This window comes from Triticum dicoccoides, chromosome 2B (assembly GCF_002162155.2).
Source record: "Triticum dicoccoides isolate Atlit2015 ecotype Zavitan chromosome 2B, WEW_v2.0, whole genome shotgun sequence".
NCBI lineage: Eukaryota > Viridiplantae > Streptophyta > Magnoliopsida > Poales > Poaceae > Triticum > Triticum dicoccoides.
The window spans coordinates 744,629,840-744,637,248 of NC_041383.1; positions in this window are offsets into that span (position 1 = coordinate 744,629,840).

Consider the following 7,409-nt stretch of genomic DNA (forward strand, 5'->3'; position numbering starts at 1 on the left):
CTTCGAGTCCGGCCGTGGCAGCATCCGTCCATTCAAAGTGTTCGGTGCGTCAGAGGAGGCGATAGAGGGGCAGCGCCTTTTCTCCCAATCAGGAGATGAAGCGGCTTAGAGCCGCCACGCATCCAGTCAGTTTTTGTATTTGCTTGAGGTTTTTTGGGATATCCAATTGCGACAGAGCCCGGATCTTGGCTGGGTTTGCTTCAATTCCTCTGCCGGATACAATGAAGCCCAAGAGCTTTCCGGCTGGTACGCCGAAAACACATTTTTCCGGGTTGAGCTTAATGTCATATGCTCGGAGGTTGTCGAATGTAAGCCTCAAATCGTCTACTAGAGTTTCGACGTGTTTGGTCTTTAACGACCACATCGTCTATGTATGCCTCCACTGTTTTGCCTATCTGGGTAGCTAGACATGTCTGAATCATGCGCTAATATGTTGCGCCGGAGTTTTTGAGTCCGAAGGGCATTGTGTTGAAGCAGAATGGTCCGTATGGAGTAATGAATGCCGTTGCGGCCTGGTCTTTTCCGCCATCTTGATTTGATGGTATCTGGAGTATGTGTCGAGGAAGCACAATGAATCGTGCCCTGCGGTAGCATCGATGATTTGGTCGATGCGAGGAAGAGGGAAAGGGTCCTTTGGACAGGCCTTGTTAAGGTCTTTGAAATCGACACAAAGGCGCCAGGATTTGTCCTTTTTTGGTACCATTACCAGGTTGGCTAGCCAGTCCGGATGTTTTATATCTCTGATGAATCCGGCTTCTAAGAGTTTGGCTAGCTCCTCTCCCATTGCCTGTCTTTTGGGTTCGGAAAATCGCCGAAGAGCCTGTTTGACTAGCTTGAATCCTTTTAGGATACTTAGGCTGTGCTCTGCCAGCCTGCGTGGGATTCCTTGTATGTCTGAAGTGTTCCAGGCAAAAATGTCCCAATTTTCCCGAAGGAATTCTTGTAGTGCGGCTTCTACATCAGGATTTAATTGTGCCCCATTGGAGGCCGTCTTTGTGGGGTCCGTTGGATGGACCTGGAATTTGACTATTTCGTGTGCTGGTTTACAAGAGGTGGACTTAGACCTCTTATTGAGTATCACATCATCCCTATCCACCATGGAGCGCAGCGCAGTGAGTTCCTCTGCCGCTAGGGCTTCGGATAATGCCTCTAGGGCCAGTGCGGCTGTCTTATTTTCAGCGCGCAGTGCTATATCTGGATCACTAACAAGAGTGATTATTCCATTGGGCCCGGGCATTTTGAGCTTCATGTACCCGTAATGAGGTATAGCTTGGAAGATTGTGAATGCCTCTCGCCCTAACAAGGCGTGGTATCCGCTGCCGAATGGGGCCACTTGGAACGTGACCTCTTCGGACCTGTAGTTGTCCGGCGAGCCGAACACTACGTCTAGTGTGATTTTTCCTGTGCAGCGTACTTCTCGACTAGGGATTATTCCCCTGAAGGTTGTGATGCTTCGCTCAATGCGGCTCCAGTCAATTTCCATTTTTTGAAGGGTTTCCTCATAGATGAGGTTTAATCCGCTGTCGCCATCCATGAGTACCTTGGTAAGACGAAAGTCGTCCACTATCGGACTGAGGACCAATGCGGCTGGTGCTCGAGCTGTTCGGAATTTAGGTTTGTCACTGGCATTGAAGGTGATAGCCGTGTTGCTCCATGGATTTGTTGTTGCTACTTGGTAGACTTCGGTGAGGCTGCAGATTGTTCGTTTCCACATGTTATTTGATGCGAAAGTCTCGAAGACTGTTAATACCGTACTGGTACTGTTGGGCTGGTTGCCCGGGGCTAGAAAGCCTTCGCCACTTTTGGCCACCTGCCGTAGTATCCAACATGCTCGAAGGCTATATGTTGGAGTGGCGCCCTCCGTACTGTGGATTTTACAGGGTCCGTTGAGCCATCCCTCCCGTACGGTTCCGTGCCCTTTAGGGGGTTTTTGTTTTTTGGTTTTTACCCCAGGTGCTTGAGTATGACGCACCCTTTTATTTCGGACTGGGGTTGTATTCAGGGCCAGATTGTCCCAAAACCTGGTTTTGGTTTTCCAGGCGCTCTCCATCGCACAATATTTTTGTACAATGGTCGCTAGGTCGGCGAAGCATGTAACTTCGCGACGACTTATGGCGTTCATGATTCCCTTGTCTGTGCAATTGTTGCAGAAAATTGAAATCGCGCTTTCTTCACGGCAGTCCTTTATCCTGTTCATAACCAGGAGGAATCTGGCCCAGTAATGATGTAATGTTTCATCGGGCTCTTGCCGTATTTGAGATAGATCGCTTATGTTTGGGTGGGCGGGTGGAATTAAGTTCGGAACCCCGCCCGATCTGAGGCTCAAAGGCCAAGAAGTTTCCGGATTTGGAAGCTTGGTTTGTTGGATGTTTTCCGACAAATTTGGTCTGATGCCTGACTTTAGGTTCAGTATTTGATTGACGTCCGTCCCTCCGCAGGAATCCGGCATGGAGGGATCGGGAATCCGGACATAGCTGGTTTTTAACATAGAAGAAGAGTTGTCGCATTGTTCCTCTACCACAACAACATGGTGGGTAGCCCGGGGAGAGTTAATTTCTCCCAGATCAGTTTTAAGACCAATATGATCGTAGTCTATAGCGACTCCCAGGGCAGCGATGCGATCCAAGAGCTCGTTTACGGAGGAGAGCTCAATCCGATCTAGCTCCTCGGCGAATTCCGAGTTGACGTGAAGATCGCTTTTGATGACCTGAGAGGTCATCGTCGGTGCGGTGGCCGAACAGGCGGTCATAAGAAAACCACCTAGCCGGATAGTTTGGCCGGCGGCCAAAGCTCCCTTGACGATGGCGCCGTCTTTAAAGACGGGAAAAGGCATCCTTCCTGATCGCGACGGCACAGAGGAACTCTCAATGAAAGCACCAATGTCGGTGTCAAACCCGGCGGATCTCGGGTAGGGGGTCCCGAACTGTGCGTCTAGGCGGATGGTAACAGGAGACAAGGGACACGATGTTTTACCCAGGTTCGGGCCCTCTTGATGGAGGTAAAACCCTACGTCCTGCTTGATTAATATTGATGATGTGTGTTACAAGAGTAGATCTACCACGAGATCAAGGAGGCTAAACCCTAGAAGCTAGCCTATGGTATGATTGTTGTTCGTCCTACGGACTAAAGCCATCCGGTTTATATAGACACCGGAGAGGGCTAGGGTTACACAGAGTCGGTTACAATGGTAGGAGATCTACATATCCGTATCGCCAAGCTTGCCCTCCACGCCAAGGAAAGTCCCATCCGGACACGGAACGAAGTCTTCAATCTTGTATCTTCATAGTCTTGGAGTCCGGCCGATGATAATAGTCCGGCTATCCGGACACCCCCTAGTCCAGGACTCCCTCAGTAGGCTTGTGATTGCCGTAAGGATCACAAATGTGTTTTAGAGATTATTATGTTTGTGGTCTGGAAATGATCACGTCCAGTAAGCAAGTCCGTGGAACGAGTACTAGTTGAGCATAGTCATAGCATGTTGGATATATGGTTGCATTGTCGATTAAATGGTTAAATATCATGATATTGTTTGTCATTATGTTTATGCTTGTTGTGAGCTTGCAACTACATTCAATGTAATAGGAAAGTCTCATTGAGAAGGAGTGTTGTCCGAGTCTAGACCGGGTCCACATTGGTGTCCCTGTGCTATGAAGTCCCGCTATGATGTTGTTCCGCTGCCGAGTAGTTGTCATGATAGAGGCCCCTTTATGTTCACTAAATAATGTACATATTGTTCAGCCGCACCGTGTGTGCCGCTTGGCCTCAATAACTGTTGTAATATAAACTATGCTCCGCTAGCATGAATAAAGCGGTTGTTTTTCTGTACCAAGTTGTTGTGTGTTGCCAGAAGACAAGGTCTCTGGGCTGGCAATGCAAGGTAAACCGGTCGCTCTGAGCCGGGGTGCCACAACGCTTGGTATCAGAGCCGCGCTGACTGTAGGCCACGCTAGACTAAGCCGAGTTAACTGGACGTTAGATATGAGTTGTAGCTGAGTGCGGGTAATAATTGTAGTTGGTTGTTGCATTGCATGCACTGATTTTATTTTTATGCTAACTTGCTAATGGTTGTGAGTGTAGATGGCTCCGGTGCTGTATCCGTGCCAGTTGCAGCTGATGTCGTACACGTCGCCGCATCTCCTTCGTAACGTGTGGTGTCGGCTGTACCCTCATGGAGATGATCCAACCTATCGTGTGTACCGGGAGTGCCTAGCTGACTCAGTGTATGAGCATCACGCCGTGGTTACTCTGCGCGCCAGTTCTGATTCCAGCTCTTACACTCGTACCTCTCGAAGCGGCTATGCTTCTACCGCTTCTAAGGCTGTCCAGTTTGCTGCATTCGAGGTACTTGTTGAGCTCCGCTACAACGAGGTCCGGATGCAGAATCACCCAGGTTTCCATTACTATCCTTCTCTCCACGATAATGGTCGTGTCTATCCGGGATCTGATAGTGTAGCTAGCCACCTTTCTCGCTACATCACTGCTAGCTATCTTCTGATCTACGAGATGGCTCGTGAGCTGAGTCGTGCCCGTACTGCCTTAGCCTCTACTTTAGTCTCTGCTCGCTCAACCACTACTCCACCATCTGTAGGATTTACTCCCTATGTTCCTGCCAGTTCTAGATCCCCTGTTTCTCCGGTTACTCCTCCGAGTAGCTCGGGCACCACGACTGTGAGTCCACTTAGTGCTCCTGCTGAGTGGGTTTCACTCCTCGCCACTCCTGTAGCCCCGATGATCCACCCTCCACCTGCCCCAGAGGGAGATCCCTCGAGGCAGCGTCGTCGTGTCACTTTTAACCCGACGGTCTCCGTTAACCCCGTCAGTTCTGGATCCGAGTCTGCTTCAGGAGAGGACCCCGCAGCACTAGCAGAGCAATAGAACTTTTGAGTATTCATAGTCGTCAGGATGGAGTATGGATGTAGTCGTACGAGTCATGATGTTTCGTTTCATGTATGAGGGTAGTTGGACCTGGCATGTTGTTATCTTTCATGTATGAGTCTATGTATAATTATGTTGGACTTTATTTTATTCGCCGTATTTTCTTCGCCTTTTTGGTTTCACTTGGATTTTTGTTGCTGGCCTCTCCCCAGTTTATGTTGAATTCTTCTCATCTCGGTTGCGTTGACTTGGGAAAAATCATATTAGGATGACGCGGGGAGGCTGCAGTAGCAACGTTCGTGAGGGTTCTCCTGTTTGGCGTTCCGCACGACAGGCAGGACAATCACCCGAGACGTACATTCCACCACCGCCTCCACCGCCAAATCCGCCCTCCACCGAGCAAATTATGCGTATGTTCGAGGAACGATGAAATAATGATCTAATGGAAATATTCAGAAGTATTCAAGCAATGATTGTGCAGAATGGAAATCAGCCCGTCCCTCACTCCAAGTTATCTGATTTTCAAAGGACTAAGCCTCCCAGTTTCAGTCAGGCCATTGATCCCTTGGATGCAAATGATTCGTTGAGAACTATGGAAAAGAAGCTTGAGCTTGCTCGAACTGATGAAGAGGATAAGGTTCCATTTGTAACACATTATCTGGAAGGCGCTCCTGCTATATGGTGGGAAAATCAAAAAGCCATAGGGACTGCTAATGAAGCAATTACCTGGTCAAGATTCAAGGAGCAATTCCGGAAATATCACATCCCTACGGGAATTATGAAGACTAAGCAGCGTGAATTTCTCGCGCTCCTCCAAGGAAGTCAGTCAGTAGGAGAATATTTGCAGAAATTCAATCACCTGTCACGTTACTCTCAATATGACGTGGCCACTGAAGAAAGGAAGATGGACAGGTTTCTTGGTGGATTAAACCCGCAACTTCGCTGTGCTCTCAGTGTGTTCGATTTCCCAGATTTCGAAACCCTGGTGAACAAGGCTTTCATTGCTGAAAGGGAACACAAGATTATATCAGATAATAAGTCTGCCCATAACGATCACAAGCGCAAGTTTGAGCCCAAAAAGGAAATGCAACCAGTGCAGAAGGTTCGTATCTGGCAGCCAACTCAGGTAGCATACCAGCCTAATTGGCAACAAAATGTTAACCAGGCCACCACCCAAGTCAAGAATGACGTGCTCAACCCAGTTCTGGAAAATCGCCTGCCCAACAATTCTTGTTACAGTTGTGGACAAACCGGACATTATGCCAAACAGTGTCCTAAGAAAAAACGGACCAATGTTACGTTCAAGCCACAAATCCATTATTTGGAGGTAGGTCCAAGTCAGCACGACGTCACGGGATACGTTCATCACATTTCCGCCGATGAAGCCCAAGAAAATCCTGAAGTCGTCATTGGTATGTTCCCTGTTAATAACATACCTGCAGTAATTTTATTTGACTCCGGGGCTTCCCACTCTTTTATTTCTTGGAGTTTTGCTGCCCAAAACAAATTACCTTGTTCGCTTTTGGGCAAGAATATCCTGGTACAAACCCCGGGATCTCTTATCAGAAGCAATCTAGTATGCCGCAATCTGGAAGTTAGTATCAACGGGATCCGTTTTCCAACCTCTTTGATACTTATTGAGTCTGATAAGTTGGATGTTATCTTGGGTATGAATTGGCTGACTTAGTACCAAGTGTGCATAAATTATGCGACCCGAGAAGTCAACTTGACCGGCCAAGAGGGACAAACTACAAAGTTTATTGCTCGTAGGAGCATACCCTCCAAGGAAATGGCCTTTACATCAATAGCTGAAATGGAATTAATTCCGGTGGTTAGCGAGTTTTCGGATCCCACAAGAACTGCTAGGCATGCCACCTGATCGAGAGCTTGAGTTTGCAATAGAACTTGTGCCCGGAACCACACCAATACACAAGAAATATTATCGAATGCCGTCATCCGAATTAGTGGAGCTAAAGAAACAACTTGATCAAATGCTCCAAAAAGGGTATATCCGCCCCAGTTCCTCACCATGGGGATCACCTGCTATTTTTGTGGACAAGAAAGATGGCAGCCTCCGTATGTGCGTGAACTACCGACAGTTGAATGATGTCACGATCAAAAAAAACCTTTGCCAAGAATTCATGATTTGTTTGATCAGCTCAGTGGAGCCAAGATGTTCTCAAAGATTGATTTGCGGACTGGATATTATCAGCTCAAAATTAAAAAGGAGGATATTCCCAAGACCGCATTCACCACTCGCTACGGTCTCTATGAATATACAGTCATGTCTTTCGGCCTCACCAACGCCCCCGCCTTCTTCATGCACATGATGAATAAAGTATTCATGGATTACCTCGATAAGTTCGTGGTTTTCTTCATCGATGATATACTTATTTACTCAAGAAGTGAAGAATAGCATAAGGAACACCTCCGAGCAGTGTTGCAACGACTTCGTGAGCACCAGTTATACGCAAAATTCAGTAAATGCGAGTTTTGGCTCAAGAAAGTTGGATTCCTAGGGCAGGTGCTATCCG